This window comes from Falco rusticolus, chromosome 4, assembly GCF_015220075.1.
Source record: "Falco rusticolus isolate bFalRus1 chromosome 4, bFalRus1.pri, whole genome shotgun sequence".
Classification (NCBI taxonomy): Eukaryota; Metazoa; Chordata; class Aves; order Falconiformes; family Falconidae; genus Falco; species Falco rusticolus.
In genome coordinates this window covers 24,802,797-24,825,828 of record NC_051190.1, presented here as the reverse complement: position 1 = coordinate 24,825,828, position 23,032 = coordinate 24,802,797, and the positions used below count along the sequence as shown (strand labels likewise).

The 23,032-nt window shown below is 48.6% G+C and overlaps 1 long non-coding RNA gene across 2 annotated transcripts in view; it reads right to left on the bottom strand.

The window, feature by feature from the left end:
* Window positions 1-23,032, bottom strand: part of LOC119146080 — a 113,230-nt gene that overhangs the window by 46,576 nt on the left and 43,622 nt on the right. For both annotated transcript variants that reach the window (XR_005103627.1, XR_005103625.1), the window contains one exon: window positions 18,083-18,201. This is a non-coding gene — a long non-coding RNA (uncharacterized LOC119146080). The remainder of the gene's footprint in view (window positions 1-18,082; window positions 18,202-23,032) is intronic.

Sequence of the window (23,032 nt, the reverse complement as noted above, 5' to 3'; positions counted from 1 at the left end):
TTTGATGCACATACTGCTGGCAGGATTTGTAGCCCTTTTGCTGGAGGCATTGAACAAACAAACCTATCTCTCTTGGCCCCCACCACCACTGCTGCCATCCACCACCTCTTCCTTCCAGGTAACAATGAAAGGAGTTGTGAAGAGAAGTACTTGCAAAATTCCTAGGGAAGCATCTCAAGCCAGCACATCCTCAGAAGGTGGAGTTCCCTCCTGTGGAAGGCTCACCGCAGCCCAGGGCAACAGCCAAGGCAAAGCAAGAGGTACAAATGTGGAAATACACACATGCGCGTAATCTGCAGGCACACGAAGGAGACTGATCCCAGCACAGGGAGGGTTCAGTCCTCAGTTCATGCAGTGTGCCCTGAGAAACAGCCACCTGCACAGCATCATCAAAGCACTGAGGAAGCACAGGTTGATGTTTAGCAGAAATTTTGTCTATGTTTTTAGAAAACCTCCCACCCCTGAGGTATCTAGGTGCTTCCCTAGAAAGATGAAGGAATACAGCTAGATTGTGGCAGGTCTTAAAATACAACTAAGTAGCTCTTGCCTGCTTTTCCACAATGCTCCCTCCTGTCTAACACCTCACTTCCCACTTCATCTGTGACATGTCACCCCTTCCTTTCACACTGGAGGTGCACCAGGAATGGACTTGCTAAATGCATTTGCTCTTCCTTCACTTGTCCTTCTCCACTGCTACTCATAACAGTATTTTCTGCTCCTCAAGGTGCAGATTTACTCTGAGATTGCACTGCAAGGCAAACACTTGAGGACCAGTGAAACCCTGCACCGTGCTTCCCTGAGAACTGCAATTCCTTCCTGGGGCTACTGACACGAGACATGCTCTGTAACGAGCAAGCACCCTGACCTCTGTCCACCCTGCAGCTCAACAACAACTGCCCGCCCGAGAATATCCCATTTTCCCAGGCAGTACCCAGCCAGTCCTGGAGTACATGAGTCTGAAGGAATGGTTCAATAGCAAGGGTAGTTCAGCATGGGAAGAGTTACCCCAGGAAAGCAGGGACCGCTCCCCAACTGGACAATTTTTTCCCTTTGGCTATAAAGCTCTGCAATTTTTGCAGGAACACCTATCACCAGGCCTATGCAAGACACCAGGCTTGGCAATTGCTGTGTCTTCATCTGGCCTCCAAGTCCATAACCTAGACCTTCACAATCATGGCACTGCGAAGAGACATGCTGTGATTCTCAGGATTCCTGCAAGAAGTTGGCCCAGAGCTCTCCGGCTCAGGGCCTCCTGACGTGCGGAATTAGACTCTATAACTCGAAAGTTATAAAGTAGGTATGTTTATTGCGCGCAGATGCACGGGGGATCGCTCCTCCACAAGCGTGCATACCCGAAGTGACGAACCATCTCACATTTATACAATGAAACAAATGAATATTCAATTAACGCCTATACATATTCGTTACCTAAACCCCGCTTCGTATGTTAATTAGCTTATCAGTCCGTTTCCTGGGATGTGGTGGTCTTGCAGGTTTGTAGGTGATTCATGTTCTTGTGACCATCCGATCTTCTCCAGCAAGGAGACTTAGCACTCCCTCCCTCTAGATAGCATTTGAATGTCTCTCATCTTTTCTCATTCTCTTTTAAATAGCCCCTTTGTTAGAGAAAGAAGGGCAGGTGTCTCCCCTTTGTTAGAGGAGGAGGGGCAGGCATCTCCTCAAAACTGTAGTTGTCCCCTCGGAGCTGTGTGCCTATGTGACCAGACACCGCACCCATGACTAGTCACCATACCCACATTCCTCGAGCAGACACATACAATCACAATCGATGTCCATTATCCCCATTTCGCACTATTTCTCCATATCACTCCCATGCAGTCAGGATTTCTGGAGCAGTCTATCTAATGCCATACCAATTACTACAACCCATCCCCCCTGGAGGTGAACATGAGCAAGGATGGAATAACCTTAAATCCCACATCTTCTGCAGAAAGCATCTGATGCATCCTCACCAGGCATCCAGGTGGGCATTACATGCCCCAGTACTGCTGAGAGTGTTGACTACATGTGCAGGAAAATCCCTTTGGAAGAAATATACTACTGTTAGTAGATTTCCCCATGTAAATTATTCTTATGTGTCTTTTTCTGTCTCTGAGATTTTAATGGGGTTTTTTAACAGGTAGCAGACCACCTTAAAACCCTCCCTTTCACCAACACGCATTAATCTCCTGTTCGTCCCCTGTGCAGAGACACCACTCATTACAGTGGCTATGGGAATCACCCATTTAAGTAATAAAGTAAATGAGTGCTTATTTCCTGCTGCCAGAGGAATGCAGCATATGAGAGAAAACCTAGTATTCACCCTTTTTTACTTTGGTGTGTGCTTTACTGCATGACTCACAGCAGGGCACTGCATGGTGGGGCCACTGCCAACGTTATGTGGGATGCTCAAGGTAGGCAGCACCAGAGAAAGGCACGCACTTGACTCAGGGGGAGAGTGCCATGACTGGCTGGCTGGTTTGCAGGAGTGAAGTGTCATCTTAGATCAAAGTCTTCTGAATGATTCCATGTGAAGAAGGGGGAATGGAAAGGAAAGCATCTTAAAGAGCAGATCCTGGCTGCCTGCAGCATCCCCACCTTCATGCAGCTGAGGGTGCAGCCCCTGGCAGAAGCACATGAGAGGTTGCCAGCTATGCCCAGACCATGCAGACCACCACGCTGAGCACGGAGCCTCTGTAGCACCCCCTGCGACACCACACCAACAGCAGGAGAGCCCAGAAGGGCTGTCCAGGCTAGACTACGTCCAAAGCCAGTGTTAAGAGCTCTCTATACGTTGTTTTCTACAACAGCTGAATCACAGATGGTGCTTCATTAAGCTTGAGATTCATCAGCCATTGTTAGTGTTGCGCTCAGTAATAAAATAATCGTTTAAAGAAAACCGTCATCAGAACTAAGCAAGCCCACTGGCTGCTGGGTCTGACTTCCCCACCAAGGCCTGGCAGACAGCCCGCTGCCTGCCAGTTCTGACAGGCAGGGCAGTGATGGAAAAACCCCGGATGGCTCTTTTTACTGTGAAAGCACTATATGAAGCTGCAAACAGATCTGTCACCTTCCAGCACATTGTTTACCAGCTCTCCTCAACACTCCCCAAACAATATTTTCTAGAGACTGTAATTCAATACCTCACACCCCAGAGCTGTAGCATCAGCCCAGAGAGCAGCATGATGAATGTACCACGTTCCTCCAGGGCCTCGGCTAGGGAACTGCTTTGTGGTGTTCCAGCTGCTAATTATCCCTCTGCTTTTTGCTATTCTCATCCCAGCTGTGCCTCTGTATTTATCATATGGGTCTACCTGCACTAAAAACACTCTGATTGTTTAAAATATAAGGAGCAATTTACCCCTTTTGTGCAGCACTAGGTAGCTCAGGGGATCAAATGGCAAGACTTGATCAATAAGGCGCTCACTAGATTAGAGGCACTAGGGCTCAGACCTCAAAGTGCTTGTTTAGAAGAAATGCAAGCGAGAACACACCATGAATGTTAAGCACAGACACAAATACGATTTCCATCACCCTCCCTTCCCCACCCCTTCCCCAGCCTGCATCCCACAGACATCTTCAGATTAATCCCTGCACTGAGATGAATGCTGAAGAGAGTATCCGGAGCCAGGATGGTCCAAGCCAGGCTGCTCGCCAGGAAGAGCTGTTCCGGCTTTTCCAGCCACGGCAGCACCCACACTTTTGGGGAGCACCATGCCAGCCCTGATCTGCTCCAGCTCCCCAACACCTGCATGCACAGGGCAGCACCTGTGGCACCTCCTGCCCCAGCACAGAACTGTCCCCAGGCCACGCAGGCTGTCCCCCTGGGGCGCTAGGGCAGCAGCCTCCTGCTCCACCACTCCTCTGGCTGCTGCCCTGGGCTCACACAAGGAGTCTCAGCCGTTCCCTGGGAAACTTCTGCTCCCTCCATATTCCCACCGCTGCTCACTCATGCTCCCAAACCTTCCTTAGTGTGGATATAAATGTTAAGGGCTGCATGCATGCAGTTTCACAGCATGCACTCCAGATGACTAACCAGCAATTTTGACATATAACTTAAAGATGCAAACACTAGTCCTTCATGTATTTCTAGTGAGTGTGTCTCACACCTTCACATACACTATAATGCACCCTCCCCCTTCTCACCACTCCATTACTACCACAGGGCTTTTTCACACCTGTGCTGAAGCCTTTTTTTTTTTTTTTTTTTTTCCCCCATTTATAATGACTGGTTGGGTTCCTTGCGAAACCTGCAGCCCTCCAAAACAGTCATGATGTACCCAGTTCTGGATCCCTGACAGGGTCTCTTTCCTGCTCTCTGCCAGTGGCCAGGAGGCTTCGCCTTGCTGAGGCACCACACACTGCCTCGCTCCTTCCTGAGGTGAGGGGTAGCTGCTGCCTGCTGGGACAGCACAGGGTCCTGATGGTCTCACCACTGTAGAAACATTACTTCTCACAGCCTCCCAAGGAAAGAGCAAAGCAAATCCTATTATCCCCACTTTGCTTCCAAGGACCTCATACAGGTAATTAAGACCCGTGCTGCCACTTCTTGAGCTATGAATTGCTGATATTTAATGACATTTTCCAAATATTTTTAATAGAAATTTCAGGTCTTGTTCCTAATCTGACATTTATCTTCTATTAGCATGAAAACAAATAGAAGGACCTGAGAATCGTTGCCTGTATTATAAATGACTTTATTGTTGGTTTTATTACCTTCCCCATTAAGCCGTCCTGAACTGTGCCTCTTTCTGTTTTTGTGATGACCAGCCAGCGAAATCTGTAATTTTTTCCATGTGATTTATACAGGATCCTAGTGATAACTTTATTCATGTGGAGGATAATTAGCTATATTATTAAGGTCGCTCAGTTGCCCTAGGGAATAATGTGTCAGAAAGGTTAAAATACTGACAAGCGATAAAGCATGTATGATAATTTTACAAGTGCCAGGACAGATAACTGGCTGGAAACAAGGCACTGAGCTACAGTTTTGCATTTGCCCCAGCAAAGACAGTAATGACATGGTTGTATCTTACACCTCCCACTAGGACTGCAGACATCTAGGCCAATTATTTGGAGGAGACTCCAACAAAGAATATGCCCTACCCCATTCATATATACTGATCACTTAAACCCTGAGGACTGTGCCCTGCAGCGAGCTGGTCTATTATTCATAATTGAGCAGGATGCAGTAGCTGTAGGCAAGGTTTTTCCACAATCCTTCTGTATCTCCTCCCACGCCCCCTAAAAAAGTTTGTCTTCGTAAGAATGGCAAAAGGAGGGAGAGCAAAGAATTGGCATCTCTGAAATGAAACATTGATTTCTTCTGGGATTGGAGCAGCAGGTTCATGCCTTATTGGTAAAATGGTATACAGGTATAATCTGAAAGACATTGCTGAGATCAACTGCCCTTTGGTTCAGGCACTAACAAAACGAAGTACTGAATAACTTGGCACTACATCTGAAGTGAGACTGTAAACCTAACCTTGGTCATTCCTCCAGATCTATTGTTGTTACATCAAGAAAAGTAGACGAGGGATTGAGAAGCTCATAAATAATTTCTCATGGAAGGCACGTACACTAGCCAGACAAAAATCTCTCTCTGAGAAAATGTGGAAAAGTGGTAGATTTAACCTACTTCAAAATGTCATTTTTGAAGGAAAAAAACCCCGATCCACTTCTCTTTCTTGATGCTTAAAGGATGTGTCTGTACTGCAGCAGCATGTTAAGCACCAAGCCCTAGACTGGGCTTTGGGCAGCTGAAGGAATTTGCTGCAGCAAACCCTGCCAGTTACTTCCACTATAATCATACTGAAAATAAGACAGTCACCTATGGATAAACATAACCAAACAAGAGCTGTTACGACATTTAATAAACTACATCAGTTAACTTTCTTCTGCTAAGGCAGTGCCAAAGACTATAGAAACACACTTATCTCAGGTTCATCTACATCTCACTGGATTTGTGCAGGGCAACATAATTAATGTAGGGAACTGGGGTCCTGCAGACAAGAGCTGGAGCTCTCACCCAGCTAGCATGAGGCAGCCGGCAGCATTTCCTTGCAATATGCACTTGTGCCACTCTTTTCACTGGCCCTTTGAATGAGTCATGGGCACTGGAGAAAGCATCCAAGTGCTATTAGAATTAATTCTATAAAATATCCTTTCTCTGCTTGCCACAAGCACACAAGTGAGAGCATACGTCTGTCTTCTCTTACTCAGAACCAAGAAGCCTGATGCTGTAGTTGCAGCTTTGCGCTCACGAGCAACAGTCTTCCAACGCAAGAAGTGCAAGACACTCCCCTAGAGCAATAAGCAGATTTAAGGGCCTCTTCTGCCCTACATTATATCATTACAGATGTTGCCAAGAATTAGCTATAACAAGTCTGTGAGGCACTCCAGCTCCCCTCAGCAGGTTCTCTGAACTCCCACAGGTGATGCTTAATGCAGTCCTGGAGGAGAAGATCCTTGGGTACCCACAACCACATCTGTCCTGATTCAGGCTTAACACTTCCCCTAGAGTTGGACAAGCTATTTGTGCAGCACGCTGCCCTGGTCCTCAGATGACAAGACCTCTGCAAGGGCCACCTAGGAGCTTGCCTTCCTGCCTCCTCCCCACGTTTTTCTTCCCCCTTCCAAGGAGCTGGCTGGCACTCGGCAAAGTGACAGACACAAGCCTGACTTGATATAAGGGCCTAATTGTGTCACACCAAATGCCAGCTCCAGCAGAAACACCTGAAAGTCCTCAGAGCGTGCAGCCTGTTTGCCGTGCAGGTGGGCTTCCAGGAGGAGGCATTGCCAAAGTCAGTGCTCTGCCCACACAGGAAGGTGGTCTGACCCCCAGAAAGGCTCCTTTTCTCTGAAAACGTGTTAACTTCCCCAATGGCCCCCGCAGCTTGTGCCGTAGCAGGTGTAAGAACACAGCTAGATGACCGAGATTTTCCTCAGATGACAGCTTTGGAAGGTCTGGTTCTCTCAAGAAAAGGTCCTGGTCCATAGAGGGACTCTCAGCGTGGCTGCAGACAGTGCTGCCCAACACGCTGCAAAAGCATGAGCGGGATACGAGCAGCAAGAGCTGGAACAGGAACTCATTTGGTCCACAGGCACCTCGGGAGCTGAGCACATTCACAGGCACCAGCACACAGGGAACAGATGACATAAACAGAGGTGAATTAAAACCCATGATCTCAGGAGGGCAATGGCTGTAGCATGCAGCATCTGCTCAGCCTCCAGCTTCAAAGCAGCAGGAATTTTAAGTGTTACCATTTGCAAAAGGTTCATCTCCACCTTTTGTTTGACTGTAAATCTCTGAAACTCACTTTGTTACAGAAAGGTGTGAAATGGCAGGAGGAGTACTGTACCTCTGTCACACCTCTCCAAATATGTTCCCCGCTGATGCATTGCAGATCATGTCCCTGAGAGAAGACATCTGCATGGCGAAGCCTGAATACTCCCTTCAGATAAGTAACAGGCGTGTGTCCACTACGTGTGTGACAGCAGGAGACAGTCTGGTTTGCAGTCACCTGCCCTGGCCATTAGCACATTTTCTCCACAGTCCCCCTTAATGGTCCTGAAGCACCCAGAGCTGCAGCGGTGCTGGGCAGCCCAGGAGCCCAGATATGCACACTCCACACCGCAGATGAGCTTGAGCTGTGGCGAGGGGAGAGACAGTACCTGCCACAGTACCCTCCCTGCCCTTGCTGGGGTGGTTACCTCCTTCCCATCTTCCTGAATAATGGGCCATATATGCGTTAATATCATTAACTTGAAGATGCACTAAATCCTTGAATGGGTGACATAGGGAGTGTGCTAATTGTCCAGGTGCGAGATATGTTAATGAGTTCCCGGAAAGTTGACGAATAGACATGAATGACTTGTATAAGGAGGGGGCTGAGGGGTTCCCTCGGTGTGCATGACTTTGGTGGAGCGATCCCCCATGCACCCAGCACTGCCGAATAAAGATAACATCCACTCACTCGAATATTGGTAACTGATTCTTTAAATCATTCCCTTCCAGCCCAGTGCTGGCAGCAGTGTTTGGTCTCTTGTGTGAATGTGGCAGAGGTCTCCCGAATTCCTGTCCTAGATTTGCTTTAGATCAGGCTGTCCCAGCTCCCTCGGGAATGTGCTTTATCAGCCTGGACAGCCTGGAGTGCCCTGTGACTTTCAGGACAGGTCTCTCTGGTGTACAGACCCCTGAAAGCTTTTCCAAACGCTTTGAAAGTCAGTGTTGCAAGGCCAGCACTGTCTCCCCATAGGTTTTTGTTGTGGAGCTGTAGCTGCTTGTTTAATACAATCTGGACCACCAGAACTTGCCTGAGTCTGCACATTCTGAAATATCCACACACTCTAATTTAGTCACAGACCTGGGGGAGTGCCTCGGGTAGGACACCACATGCAGACAGGATGGACCACAGTGAACTTAAACACATCGGGAAAAGATGCCTCGTTAGGAAATGCATGGGAAATCATAAATGTCAAGTCAAATTAAGAGGCTGTTCTCCTGGCCTACTGTAAATATTACTTCCACTTTCTTTCAGGCAATTCTTGGAATGGCATGCGCAGACTTGACACATTAAATATAAACTCCTTTCTTCCCTCAGTGGTGTAACGGTGTTAACCCAAGTGCTGCTCAGCAAGCAAACAGGATGCACCTCCTGAGGCGGAAGCTGCTGGTGCTGGATGTGGCAGCGCCAAACCAGAGGGACGTCTCAGGTGATGCTGGGGAAAGCGTGACGCAGAGGTGTTTGCTAGGTGTGGTACAGGGAGCAGGAGCACTGCGCATGCTACTTAGGATGAACTTTTCTGTGCTTGTCTTCACCCCATTATTAAGACATCCAGACAAAAACAAGAAGAGGACCTGGTGTCAGCCTGGAGAAAGCACAGGGAGACGGTCTGTACATCCTGTCTCCTACCAGAACCACTGAAGGGTGAACTCCCTCCTCGTTTGGAAGAAACCCTTCTAAGACACATATTTACTGGCAGAGAATTAGAGAATACGGACTTTTAGAGGAAAGCATGTTTAAATAACATACCGTTCCTTGCACAATGCATACAAATGCCTACTTTGGCACTCTGAACACTAACATCTAGCATCATAATACTTTGCAGAGCCCCAGAAGACTGTCTCCACAGGGCTATTACCTCTGACTCTTGATAAAACCTCTCCTGGATTATTTTCTTCCCATTGTGCCTTGCAGATGCATCCCTTTTTGATTTGTCAAAGACAAGCAGCTGCACCTCTGAAAATAACATTCTTCAATAATGCTCTGTTTATTGCCAGATCTCCTTTCTCAACTAGTACCAGTTATGTTTATCCTTGTTTATCAGAAGGGTAAACTGCAGCTCAGGTCCCTGATTTAGGTTAATCTCACAAATATGTTCAAACAAAAATCGTTGCACTACTGAAAGCTCTGTAGCTATGAAAAGATGGGGGAAATGAAGTCTTATTTTAGCTGTGTATCATAGCTTTCCAATTCTGCTATCTCCTCTGAGCACAAACAAACTTTCTGCTCCTTACCAATAAAAAACAGATGGCACCAGTTTTGATTGCCACCTTCTCAGAGCTGAGAACGTTTTTGTTGTGCTGGATCTATTGTAAGCTAGTTAGCGTCAAAAGTAATCAGATATTTAACATATCAGTAATTCAGCATGAAGTGCCTGGGATGAATGTAGTAGCAAGCTTGTTAATTGTCAGCTGTTCAGTCTAAAAACAGTTTGGAGAGCTAGTTAGAAGAAGTTATGAGCACAGTACCTGCCACCTGGGGCAGACTGGCATTACCAGAGCCAGGGTCCTGTCCCCGTTTGCTCATGGCAGTGTGACACCAGCCCCTCCAGCCTGCCTCCACTGCTGGAAGTCATCCCACCCTCTGCAGGGGCATGCCGCGGAGCAGGGCCATGCCGATACCGGCTGGTTGATGGAATTGAATATGTTGTTGGTGGTTTGACTGAGACAGTTGGAGTGAATGAGTTGTTAAGGGTTAATTCAGGTAACAAGCACCGGCAAATCATTTTGATCAGGAAAGGAACTTCACAAAGGAAGCAGCTCCAAGGGCTGGTAGGAAGCTCATCACTGCCAAGAAGCTCAGCAGATTTAGGGGAAAGGCAATTGTGGCAGGGGGAGATTGTGACCACCAACTCATTGACCCCCAACTCAGGAAAACCCCAGACCCAAAAGAAGTTGGGACAGAGCATGTGAACTAATTAATATGAGAAGTGAGAGAATTATTTGACAAACAGGAAACAGAATACTAAGGAGCTGGGTAACCACTGATGTCTTTGTATGCTAAACTGTATAAATAGTATAAAGTTTTGACAACCGGGGGTGAGGCATTTGTGGGTTACCACCCAGCTCCCTACTTTGTGCAAAGTAGAACAAAGAAATAAGGAATATCTCAACTCACTGTACGAACCGGTGCTGTACACTGGGTAACGGGGCCCTTACAAGCCAAGCTGACCCCAGCTGGCTCATGTCTCCTGGCACTGCTCTGCCCAGGCATCTGCCTCCTGCCCCCCACCTCTCCATCAAACCATGCCGGGAGGCAGGAAACATCCAGGGGCTAGCCCCTAGCCCTGCATTAGACACCTGGGAACACCATAAAAGCCTGAGGGCCCCTGACTCAGGGCTACAGCAGAGAAACCCCTGAGAGCACTGACAGTACAAAGCTGCTTCCCCACCCAGCTTCTGCCACAGAAATTGCAGCCAGGACATATTTGATAGCATGCAGGTCACAAGACTTTGTCATTACCGGATTACAGCTACTGGGAACATACAAATCACTCGGCATCTTCAGGGAACCCAATACAGCAGTTAGGAAATTCCTCCTACCAGTTGCTGTCCATTTGTGTTATAGTCAGCACAGCCCTAGGAATCAATATTATTGCTCATAGAAATTACAAGCATTAAGGATGTTAGATAGAATGTGAACTTGTCCTTTCTTAGAACTAAATGTCTTTTAATGGCACTTGAAGCAGCCTAGGAGTAATCTGCCCTTACTGGATACACAATTGCAGCTGCTCTCCCAGCACACTATGAATGGCGAGCAGAACCAGCGCTTCAGGAAGCAGCATGGCAGCAGGGCAGGTACAGACCAAAGGAAGCCTGAGGAAAGGACCTGTGTCTCCTAGAGCCTAACACAGAGCCAGGCTCCACAGGGGCAAAGCAGAGACGGTGCTGAGCTGTATCAGAGGAGATGTGGTTTGCTGCGTCACCCCTAGCAGCTAGCACCTGCACTTCTCTGGGGACTACTGCTAGCACGGACAACAAGCACCTTCATGGCAGGACCAGGCAAGGGTGAGCTATGACAGCTCTTACCTCTATCAGCATGGTTGGGGCTGCAGCTGGGCTGCTCAGTCAACATTCCCATCCCAGTATGCCACTGGGCCACCCAGTACATATTCTTTCAGCAAGAAAGAGAAAGCCATCACAAAGCCTCAGCACTCCCCAGCCCCACGGCCATTACTTTCTCCTCTTCCTGGCAGCAGACAACATCCCCTGCTGCCCGCTCCAGAGGGTTACAGCCAGGCCCTCTGCAAACCTCTTCCATCCACTGCTCTGGCTCCCAGGCCCAGCTCACCTGCCCTCCTTTCCCAGTCTCAGCCCAGTCCCTGCAGGCATGTGCTCCTGTACCTTTCCTTGGCCAGTTCCCCTCCTGCTCTCTTGCTCCATGGCGGGCAATGTTCAGGAAATACTGCTCCACACTGCCTGCCCCACATCTGCACTGCTCTTGTTGCAAACCCTGCTGCTGGCACCAGCCCCCCCTTACATCCCAGTCTCTGGCCTGGCTCCTGCTCCCCTGCTCCCATCCCCTGCTCCTGGACTGCTGCCCCGAGAGGGTTTCTACAGCTCCAGGGGAGACTAAATGCAGTGTCCCCTTGAGATGCAGCCCAAGCATGCAAGGAAGAGCCAGCTCGTAAACACACAGTCTGTGAGGAAGCAACTTCTTTTTCTGCGTATTTTCCTGGGAAGACTATCAGCCTCACCAGCCCAAAGCTCCTGGCCTCCTCCTCTACCTTCCCAATACACTGGTAATAGTCACTGGCCTCTCAAACTCCTCTAGTGCTCCACATTTTATTCAAAAACAACATTGATGGTTCAAATAACTCTCATATCATCTTCCAAATTTAAACATTTAACAGTCCCAGTTTATCATCCCCTCTAGTTTCCAGTAAAATGAAGTATTCCCTGTTTACTGCAGGACGTGAATGGCTCACCCATTTACATCCAGCTACGGATGAGGAATATTTCAGCCTTTCCTACACCGTGACTACCAATCAGAACCCAGTCCTCAGCATAATTGTGGCTCGTATTGCATTTGTTCCTCGTATGTTTAACCCTGGCTCTAACCCAAAGATTCTTCAATGATACCACTGCCTTCTCTCAGATGAATGGTTTAATTTACTGAGTTTCTCATTTTCTCAATGAGATACATATTTGTATCTTTTTATGTGTTAATTGCTACTTTCAAAAGCTCTCTTGATCAAGAGGCTTTTTAACTGGAGATGCCTTCTTCATGTGAGATTATGAACGTTTGGGGTATCTGCTAAAGCACCTTAAACAATCCCAGTGTTAATTCGTGTTTGTGTTTACATTCTTCCTTTCTCAGTTTTCTTATGATAGTATTCATCTTGCAAAACTGCTCCTGATGCATGTGCCACGTCAGGAGTATCTTCTTAGCAAAAAGGCTCTCAGATGTTTTTTCCTGCCTGGGCAGGACCATGGCATTATTATCAAAAAGGTGTTTCCTTTGGGACACTTTACCATTTTAGGGGCAATCCTCTGTGGTCCCAGAAAGGCCAATGGTCCCCATTCCCTCACCACAGCCACTGCACCCAAATGAAATACCGTATCTGGTATTATATAATAAATGAGTTAGATGGAGAAGCCTAGTTAAATCTTTCCCTGTTTTTTAATTTCCCTATTTTTTTAATTAAACCTTTTCCCTTTTGCTGTCTGCAGCCAAGCCCTTCTGACAATCAAACACCAGAGCCTCCGATCTCTTCCAAGGCAGACGCAAGGCGTACCAGCCAGACAGCTCGCCTCTGTTCCAACGCTCTCTGCAGCAGCTGCTGATCCCTCATTGAACCCAGACACCACCTTAGTCCCCCTCCTCACATCTGTGATTCTGTGCATGAACTTTTGCCTTCCTAATGCAGCAAGTGCTAATGTTTGATGACTCAGAATAGGGTGAGGAGACAGGCAGGCACCAGTCAGAAAGCTAATAAACCCCACACTCAGCATGGCTTGTTATTTACTTTGGGAACATGAAGTTCAGGAGAGAGTATCTCGTGCTTCCTCCTAATAGCAATTTTGAGAATCCACCAGGGATCAGTTTAATGCTTTGGAAAAGGTTAATGTTGTTAGGGATTTACAGCTATATTTGCAATGGTTTAAACTATTATTTTTATTTCCTTGGGTAAAATGGAATCTCAGTGAATCGTCCAAAGTTAGATGGTCAGTTTGTGTCTGAAAGAGGTCATTAAAAGCTTGGGTGGTTTTACATAGCACCTAATTCTGTCTGTTGGGCAGGGAGCGGAACTGCCATCAACTCTGGGTTAGCTGCTACAAGTTGCTCCAACCATGTCCTGGAAGTGCCTTCCTACACCCTCAGAGCAATGAGGCTGAGCGCAGCCCGCATGCCACTGACCTGCATGGCCACTCCCATCCCTCTCCCAGACCGACTGGCCTCAACCACCCACAGCAAGGAGTTGTCAGGAAAGCAGGAGCTGCCCCCGCATCCCAGCAGCTGTCCCTGTGCCGGGGAGAGCAGCGTGCTCAGCGCCCAGCCCTGCCGCCAACCATCTGCTGGCGACTCCAGTGCTGGCTGCTGCCCGCTCCTCAGCTCCTCGGAGCATTCGCTGCCTCACGGCCAAAAATGCCAACAGGGCAAGTCCATGTGCAGGCTGTGCAAGAGTGGAGTCATAACACTGCTTCTTGCACACAACCAGCAGAAAAGCGTTTGCTTTAAAAACTTGACACTGACCACATGCTACCCTGAGAGCCAGCATCTCTTCCTCGTGGAGGAAGTTTAGAGCATTGATGTCTCCTGCTGCTCATTTCAGGGGTCATCTGCTAGCCTGCAATTGAAGGCATTTGTGCAAAATGCTGTGACAATGTCAGCTGTAATTGCATCAGTCATGCCACACAACAAGACAAATGTGACTGGAGATGGCGTGTCAACCTCAGAAATTGCTTAAGACTGAACAGCAAGTGGAGGAAACAGCAAGCGTTCAGAAACAATTATTTCACTATAGTAGGAATAATAACAGCTCTCGTCTCCCACACCCAGTTCTCCTGGGAGATGGTGCAAAACGCTGTCTCCTCCCTTCCCCATGGTATACTGCTGGATGGAAATAAACATAGAGCAAAGGTTTCCCATTTTCTTAAGGGAGGCTAAAATTGCAAGATTCACCTACCCTGCACACAGAAGCATCCCTGTTGCTGTCTCCAGTCTTCACAGTCCACACATACCTGCCTCTACATTAAGTTCAGTTCTGCTAAGATATATAATGAGGCATTTTGCCCTGCCAAACTCATCTGTAAGAGAGAACACAATGACGTGTCCCCGTTTCCTTCAGTGAGCAGTGGACACACCGCTGATACAGCCCTGTGACAATGGCACCCTGACTGCACCTGAGGCCGGCATGCCAGTGCTAAAATGACCTCACATTATCCCCACAGGTAAGGACAGGGCAGGTTTCCACCTCGGCAGACTGTTGACCTTGTACCAGCACTGCCTAGACCAAGTAGAAGGTGTGGGAGGGATTCTTCCTCCTAAAATTAAATAAACCTTACATGGAAAACGCCATTTTCAATGTCTTGAGCTGTCAGTTGCAGGAGAAAGTGATATTGATTTCTACAGAAACTTTATTTAAGTAAGCGACCTCTTAAACGAAACTTATTTGACACCAGATGACTCCTGCAATTTAATTCCTGAATGAAGTGGTGTCTCCAAGGCTTTGTGATGTTCTTTATCTTGAAAGATGAAAGGCATTTTCCTTACAGCCATTTGCTCGTGTATCCCAGGGTCCTTGCAAACAAAGTCCTCCAAAGAATCCAGCATGCTTGTACCTTCATTAGCCAGCTGATAAACAGATAGCCCAGTGCACACCAGTCCTTAGCAGCAAGGCTAAAAGGTGTAAACAGCCCAAGAAGAATCACCAGACTCTCTAGCCTGCCACTTGAACAAAGGTGCTAAGGAAGGTGTGAGGATCCAGGACCTCAGGTGCCACAGGCTCCGCGGTCCCGGCCCTGGCCAGCCCTGGTGCCAGGGGAGCACAGCTGGGTGCTGCTCAGCCCAGGGCACAGAGCTCTTCTGGTCAACAGCACCCTGAGGGGACAGAGCTTGCTGCTCTCACTCCCCAAGGCAGTGGGGGCTGCCTGGTCCCACCGAGCTTTCACCTCCCACCCTGGCTGGGGGCATGATAAGCATCCAGCCCCCAGAGCCCCGTCCTGACACAGTCCTTACCATCACTGCTCCAGATGTAGCCCCTGCATCTTCTATTGGCCTGTTCAGTGTCAGGGCAATTGCTCTCCTGCCTCTTCTGTCTGCACCAAGGGTAGTTCCTTGGGAATAGTCTGCCAGCAAGCAGCTCCTGGGGATATGCACCAAACTCTTCCCTTGCAGGCAGACTGCACCCAGGGTCCTGGCAGTCACCCTGCCCTTCCCCAGCACCCGCTGCCAGCCCCAGCTTGGGCACAGTGTCCCCCATCACCACCCCAGGCTTGGCAGTCTGCAGAGGGTACCAGTCCTGCGGAAGAGATGTCAGCAGGATGCTGCCTGGAAGGCAATAACAGGCAGGCCCCTGATTTATAAAAGCATCAGATAAATCTCCAAAGCCAGCAGTTCCTTCTAAAGGCAAACCAAATGCACCCCAGTGATTGCGGATATGCTGCTCTCCAGATGCCTTGCAGCAGCCTCTGCAGAAAGTAGTCTCACAAAAGGGATGGGGGTCCAGGAGGCATTCAGACAGACCCACTCTGCCACAAGCTCCAGCACCCTGGAAAAAGCAAGTCTGCCACAGGCAGCTCCAGGAATGCCAGCACCCACGGAAAGCCTTTCCAGAATGTCAACTCACAAATCCCCATGCCTGCCCTCGAGAGGGAGGCACCCCAGCAACAAGGAACCCACACTTGGAAGGTCCAAGGAGTTCATCCCTGTTACACAGGCAAGGTCCCTGCCTCCTTGTCTGTTCCTTGCAGCCTCACCCCGAGCCCATCTGCCCCGCAGGGCAGGAACCATGTCTCCCAGAATGTCTGGGCAGCACCTACACTTGCCTTCCTTTGGCCTCCTGCACCCACTGCAACAGAAATGGCACACAGAGCCTGTGCCAGCCTCACACAGGGTCACACAGCTTCTTGTGTTAAGAAGCACCTGCCGCGGGGCCAGGCGGGGCTGGCAGGAGCTCACCAGTGCCAGCAGTGTGCTGTCTGCAGTGCTGTTGTGATGGTGCTGGGGATGAGCCTGACTTCTGGGGGATGCTCAGACTCTAAAACCTCCTCCCCTTCCTCCTGTGCATTTCTTTCCCCAAACACTTCAAGGCAAAGCTGGAGCTGAGAAGATGCATTTGCTTTTCAGTCCAGCCCCCTCTGCACTGGGCCTTGAAGAGCTTGTTAGCTGGCTGCAAATACAAAGCTGTCTGCTATGCTTCAGAGACCGCTCACCTCTGCTTACAAAAGCTTTTCCACAATTTGTTCTTTTAAAATAAGCCAATTTTTATTTTTTTTTTATTTGAAATCTATAAGAAACAAATGAATAGTAAACCTGTCAGATCCCATCTCTTTCATCAAAATGGCTTAGTCATGTCTGGAATGTCAGCACTAACAACCTAGTCCTCTGTGTGCTCACCCCCCGAAGTGCTCCTGCTACAGGCATCAGGCAAGCCTTGCAGAGCACTGGGCTCTGCAGCACACCCTGCAAAGCACCGCTTGTGCAAAGACCTGAGTCCTAGTGGTCCTTCTCGTTCAGGAGCACTTCCAAGGGCCCTTCGTAGGCAGAGACACACAGTTACTTTGTGATTTTAATCTCTCTGTTCCCAAAAAACAGGAGCCAAGACTGTCTCAGGTTTGAGGAAGCCTTTTCCCAGCTGTGTGCTGTGTAGCAGTCACAGGAGAATGAGGCAGAGGACCTTGCCTGTGTGCAACAACTTGGTTCTGCTTGTGCTCATGGGACTGCTTGGGACTGCTCTGGGAAGTGCTGGAGCTCACCAAACACCTCAGGCAAGGCAAAGGAGGGGGACAGAAGCAATGCCCATGGGTCTGGGCTAGGTGGTAAAACCTCTCACTGGTACTCCTTCCTTCTGGGAGGCCTCAGACCACGGCACTGGGTGCTAAGCAGCCCTAGAATGGTAAAGTTGCCATTAACAAGACATTTAAAACCACTCCCTGAGCAAGACGCCATCTGAGGAGCTGCTGCCTCCCAGTAGCTCTCAGCAAGCATCCCAGGGGCAGGAGCAGCAAGCAGAGGCCATGGTGCACGCAGGTCCCCCAGGACCATCAGTGCAGCCTTATGGCCTCAAGAGCATGCCCTTCTTACCTTACCATGTCCTCCCTTCTTACCACAAGCCTGCTGTTGTCCCACCTCTGTCCTATTCAAGAGACAATGCAGCCCAGGCACCAAGTGCTTCCCCCCAGCAGGCAGCCATCCAAATGGTTTCTATAAAACTACTTTGTGTATCTCCCCTAATTTCAGTTCAGTCACGGCAGAGCAGCCCACAGGATTTGAATGCAATTTTCTCATTGAGTTATACTAAATCCTTCAGGGAAGGAGCCAAAATTATGTAGAACCCATAAAAACTAAGGTAACATATCTATCCAGCATTTTAACTTTTTATTATTATTTAGAGTTAACCTTTTCTACTTCTAAATCATAAACTCATTTTACATTCCACTATCAGATATGGGCCATAAGCTACAGGAAACATGACTGTTCGTTTCATACACACATGAGCTAAAAGATAATGGGGCACCCAGTGGTCATTGCTCCTCGGGAACATAAATTCACTCACACGCACTGAACTATAGTCTACTTGTTAAAAGACAATGAAATGACGCAGATGAGACATGGATTATACTGCAACTCACCCAGCTCATCTCCGAGTGCTTCACTGGCAGTGGACAGCCAAAACAGTTTCACCCCAGCAGAGATTCTTCTTCTCCTCCCCAGGTCATCTCCATCCGATTTAAATGCAACAGCTGGAAACCTGGGACATAAGAACTTAGTAAATACCACAGCACATAAACATCAGAAGACCACATTTAAAACAGAGCTTCCCTCTGCTAAATTGCACCCGGCTCCACTGCCTGTAAGCAGCGCTGGAGGCTGGAAGGAACTGCTCTCTTCCAAACCATGAGTTGTCATTCCAGGAACGGAAAGAGGGCTTGACGGATGGAGAGTTAAATTAATTATGACCCTTCCCGTGTTAGCTGCCTGCAGGGCCACGTTACCATGGGCTGGCAAGCTGCCAGGGTCACTGCGCTCATGCCCAGCCTGCCTGCTGACAATCAGCACGCCTTTGCTGCCCAGTGCAACCAGAGCCAGCACCCCTGCTCCTGCCCAGTGCACCTCCCCAGGTCGGCGGGTGCTCTCCCCAGGCTTCTCAGACCGCAGGAGTGAACATGAGACCACTCCAGCCTCCTGGAGGGAGGAACTGAAATGCTATCTATAGCCTCACATGGAATAACAAAGGGGACCAGTTTGTCAACTTAATCTGGTGGTAGTTTGATTTTCCCAGGGGCCACAGCCCTGCCTGCCCTGCTGCTAGTGCACCTGCACAGACACTGCGGATACAGCACTGCAGGAGCTTTTTCAGTTAAGCTCTGATGGTACCAGTATCTAAACTGCTTTGAAGCAGAACGAGGTTTTCCTGGCAGTGCACAGGGCATGCGCTCTCTCACAGAAAGGAGCAACTAGTTTAATCACCCTGTCAGTTCAAAGCTGCAGCTCGTGCCACTGAAGACCAGCTATTTGCCACTGAAACCAATTCCTGCCGAAGGTGCTGGTATGCTGCTGGAGTCTGTTACACTCTGCACATACGGCTGATGGGCTGCCACACTGATCTCTGACAGCTGTATACTGATAGCTGACGGAGTACATCCTTAAAGACAAGTTCCCCTCATCAAGTATGTTTGTTTTCCCCTTACTGCTGCCTTTCCAAATGCCAAGCCTTCTTTAAAAAGAAAGCACACAAAGCAGAGTTTAATTTATAAAACACTACTTCCTTTCTGAAATTTCAGCAAAGCTGAAACTTGACTTGAAAATTAACATCAGCTGCATTTGCTCTACATGTAATTAATTCCCTTCATGCCAAGTGCTACCTTGGGAAAGAGAACAAGTCATAAATGTATTCACCTGTCATTAAAAAAAGACAGACAAAGTAAATAATTCAAGAGATTTAAAAATAAATTCACACTTTCATAGAAACAGACTTCCAAGCTTCTTTTCATCTCCTCTCTGCAGCACCTTGCTGATAGAACAGTGATACAAATATAAAGGGAGAGAACACAGAGCAGGTCCTGGGCCTGACTAGCTTGAAAACCAAAGAGTCTGTTTGCAAGGACAGAGCCCTGTGAAATGCACACAAAGGCCTCTTGGATTTGCAGTCAGGTCCAAAGAAACCAAACACTTGATATTCTGGAAAAACCACAGGCTTTCAAAGTAGACGGGGCTCCTTTGAATGGGATGGGGGAGGGAATCTGCAGTGCCTCTTGAGAGCTCTATGAAATAGGATGGATACACAGCCGAGTTGTTTCAGGGAACCATATCAGCTTTGCTGCTGCATTTATGATGTAATTTCATTACTATTTTGGTCCCAGCTGGCACTTTCAAGCTGTACATTTATTAACAGCATCCTTACTAGAATGGGATAGTACCGCAGGTGCAAGGCACTCCCAGCATCAACAAGGAGGCTGGCTGCATCTGCTCTTCACAAGGTTCTGCGTGCACCTGAAAGAAGCCAGGAGAGGGCCACGTGTGCCCAGCTCTGCTGCTGCGGACCTCTGTTCACTGGGCAGTCATGGGCAGAATGAGTGCCGGGGTGCACACCAGCAGCTGACCCAGGGCGGTTAGCTGTGTTCCCTTAATACAGAAACAGGAGGTGGCCCCCGGCATGCTATAAAATACCGATTAATCTCTATCGACAATAAGGCAAACGTGACTGTGGGCACAGGCAGGCACACTGGTGTGGCACTGGCAGGTCTCTGCACGGACGGCACACCTCGCCCTCCCTGTAGGTGCACGGTGCCCTCCCTGCTGGGTTGCGTTAACAGGTGCCGGGGAACAATGCCAAGGACAGCCCGTGCGCTGTGCCAGACACATCTCCCAAGGCACAACAGTCCAGTGCGAAGCATGGTACATGCTTCGTGTCCTTCTGGCTAGATATAAAAGCAGGTGGCTGGCTGGCATGGCTGTTAAAGCCTCCCCCAGCTGTGGAACCATGGGCTATGGTCACCGAGGTCCTGACCAAGCTGCCAGGCAGAGCCTGGGGCTATCTGGGGCCTGGGTGCTGGCAGAGCTCCTCACAGCCCAGTGCCCAGGAGGACACCGTGCAGCGATTTGTCCCAGACAGAACTGGCCCTTCAGCAATTAAACAGCATTTCAGGAATGACAGACTTGGAGATAATCCCTCTGTGTCCCTAAAAAGAAGAAGGAAGAGTCTTTCCTGGCTCCACTATGGCCAGGGTATTCTGAACCAAGGCACTAAGGCTACATAGGATTGCTGCTCCTTCCATCTGCCAGCATGTGCTTGACTTTTCCTCACAGAATTAGGAAAAATAACTCCTAATACCAGCTAATAATGAACCATCACTTCTAGTATCTTCAAAATCTGTTGAAATTTGTTTCCTAGAGTATTTGAAAATCACTCTTTGCTACTGGCTAGCTAAATAATGTCTTTGGTGCTAAACAGCTTTCCAGGGGTGTTGCAGGTAGTTTGGATCAGTAATTATCCTTTGGGGTAGCAGTCACATAATTAAGCATTCCTCTGCAGCGCGCACAGTCTCAGACTGGAGGAGTCCCCGGTTCAGCACTCACAGACTGAGGCAGGGAGCTGTGCTGAGGCAGTCTGCCAGTTTTCCCAGTAAAGAACTGGCTTTTAAGTAGACAACAATCAGGTGGTACTTTGCCTGTATTTCTCCCAATTCCTGATCCCTCATTTCCTCCCTTGCCATCTGCCAAGCTATGCTCTTCGCTTATAGGTCAAATGTGGCTTAATTTTGAGAAATTATTTTCTTCTTTTTCATAGGAGCAGCAACAAGAGTGGAAGATTCTTTGGCCTCTAAGCCAGAGTTGTCTGCACTGCCTTCGTGCTGAAGTCAAGAGTTAAATATACCTACCTCATACAACAAAAAGAGTGTAGCCACCTTCCAGCAAAGAGCAAGAAGCAGTAATTCCTGCTCCACCCAGAGCAAGGATACTATAATGGCCTTTAATGCAGTTTCTGTGCCCAAAAAAAGCATCCCACTCTCACTGACTGAGACAAAGTCAGGTACTTCCACGGCACAAAGGAGCCATGTGGATGTTATTAAACACTGCCCAATGGCTTCATGCCAAGTCCCCTAGTAGGGTAGCTCTGTGGCAAGATACTCTCAGCCTCTCATCAAGTACAGGAGCATGTGGCTTCCTGAAAAGGCTGCATTTCATTCCCCACTACATAAAGTGCTCCCGTTATCTCTTAGTTCAGCACAGAGTACACATATCCATATTGAACAGCACTTTGCTCAAATGCTGCATCAGCCAAATCTCCCCACGGCCTGCCTGCCTTCCCAAAGTCTTTCAAAAAATGCTTCCAGATGGTGCTGGCAAGAGGCAGGTTCACAGCAGGCCTGCAGCATCAATACTCGGACTTTGTGATGCAGGCCTGGTAGAGCAGCCTGCCAGCTGAGACAGTGAGGGTCATCAGCGTTCTCTGGGCTCATGAAAACTGGCTCACTGTTGGCTGTGATGGGGAGGAAAAATCTGTCTAACAATCCCAGTTCCCTGAAAGTGTTTCTCCTTGCAGTGATTTCTTGGGGGAAGGAGACAAGAAGACCAAGCAACATCAGGTGCAAGCTATTGCCACACCTCCAGGGGTGTGCTGCAGGAGGAGAGCTCAGACCATTCTCCGGCATGGCCTGCAATGTCGTGCTGAATTCTGGAGAACCCCAGGAGATGACTGAGCAATGACTGAAGAGGGGTTGGGAAAGGCGTGCTCGGGATCTAGCATGGAGGCGAGATGGATGTGGACCTGGAAGCCTGGCGCAGAGCACTTTGGTCATCTGCTGGGGGTGAGGGAACAGGAGCTCCATCTCAGCATAGCTTCTGTCAGAGCTGCTCTCAGTCTGCCTCAGCAGCTGCCGCTCCTCTGCTTGGGAGGCGGGAGAAGAGCTTCCCTTTGATAGAATTTCACTTGTTCTCTTTTGCAGTCTCAACAGCAGGATGGAAGTAGATAATATGCAATTTGTTTCAACTCAGCTTTATCTTGTCAGTCCTAGCTATAATATTGCAGGAAGCATCATTCTGAAGAATAAAGACGCGATGGTGCAGGGTGAGATTCTGCAAACCCTATTGATTACATCACAAGTCATCACTATAAATATTTGAAGGAAAAGCCCTTGTTCTATCCAAACATGTTCATGTAACAAAATGTGCAATTGAGAGTGAGTGAGAGGTGGCTCTAACAGGACACAGATGCTAGAAAGCAAAGCATTTAAGCTGCTTACCTTTCAACCTAAATAACATCCATTAAGTGGAGCATTGCGGGATTCACACTGTGAAGAGAGAAATATAAAGGGCTCAGTGTGCAGGGGCCTCAGAAGCACAGGCAGTATGTCATGAAGGAAGTACTGCATTCCTAATCACTACAGAGAAATTAAAGCACTTTCTACAGCTCCTTCTGGGGCCAAGAACTGCTGCAAAAATGGGACAATGAAGCCTAGAATTTCTGGGTGCACCTGTCCAGTGTGGAGGTGGGTGCTGACAGCATTCACGGGCGCAAGGACCCCTGTGCAGCTCAGCAGCGCATTTCCACCCAGCTCATTGTTCCCCGTTTGTCATTG